Source organism: Onychostoma macrolepis, chromosome 25, assembly GCF_012432095.1.
Source record: "Onychostoma macrolepis isolate SWU-2019 chromosome 25, ASM1243209v1, whole genome shotgun sequence".
NCBI classification, from domain to species: Eukaryota; Metazoa; Chordata; class Actinopteri; order Cypriniformes; family Cyprinidae; genus Onychostoma; species Onychostoma macrolepis.
This window is the reverse complement of record NC_081179.1, coordinates 9,009,445-9,010,400: the sequence shown is the minus strand read 5'-3', so window position 1 is coordinate 9,010,400 and position 956 is coordinate 9,009,445.

The window sequence follows — 956 nt, the reverse complement described above, 5'->3', positions numbered from 1 at the left end:
TGAATCCTTGTTAAATTGTTGACTGCTCTTCTAAATAAAACTTTATTTTGATATATATCCTTTAAGTGTTTGCTTTTTTAGATCTTTCAATATAATGTATTTTAAGTAGATGTGTGTAGCCCACAGAACAATAATGTTCGACTGAAAAATCTAATTACAACATCATTGGTTACTTTAAATTCACTCTTTACAAAGGCATAAAATAGCATTAGATTTAAAATAAATCTAAAAAGATTTGAAATAAATTAAGTAATGAATCTCCAGTCCAATTATTTCTATCCATTTTATGCCTTTGTACAATAAAGAGTGAATTAATAGTAACCATAATGATGTTGTAAATTGAAATAATCACAGAAATGCACTGCATTTAATTATTACAGAAAAAAGCTGTTAAATAATTTACAGTATGAATACTGTAGAATTACAGTAGATTGCTGGCGACTCTGCTGCCAGTATTTTACTGTAAATTTAAAAAAAACAGAATTATACTGTATTTAATTCTTACAGTAATAAACTGTAAAATAATTTCACAGTACGAATACTGTAAAATTACAGTAGATTGCTGGCGACTCTGCTGCCAGCACATTACCGTTTTTTTTACAGGAAAATTTTTTACAGTGTATGTTTCAACCCATGCAACAGTTATAATGTTTTAATAACATATCCTAGATTACTCTTAACCTGATTTTAATACATTTCTTGAACAAATTGATATAAAACAAGTTACAAAGATATTGTGGTGACACATATGTCACATCGGGCTCTTAACCTTATAAAAGTAGTTGGAATTTTGAAGTGACGTATTTGTCACATTAAGAAAAATGGTAAAATGGTAATGAAATGCTCAATTAATTTAGCTGATTCAATTATTTTAGTGTTATATATTTCCTGCTGCTCATTTCAAAGCATATTTTAACAAATCTACGTGCATGTTTAACATGGTGACCTCCAGTGTG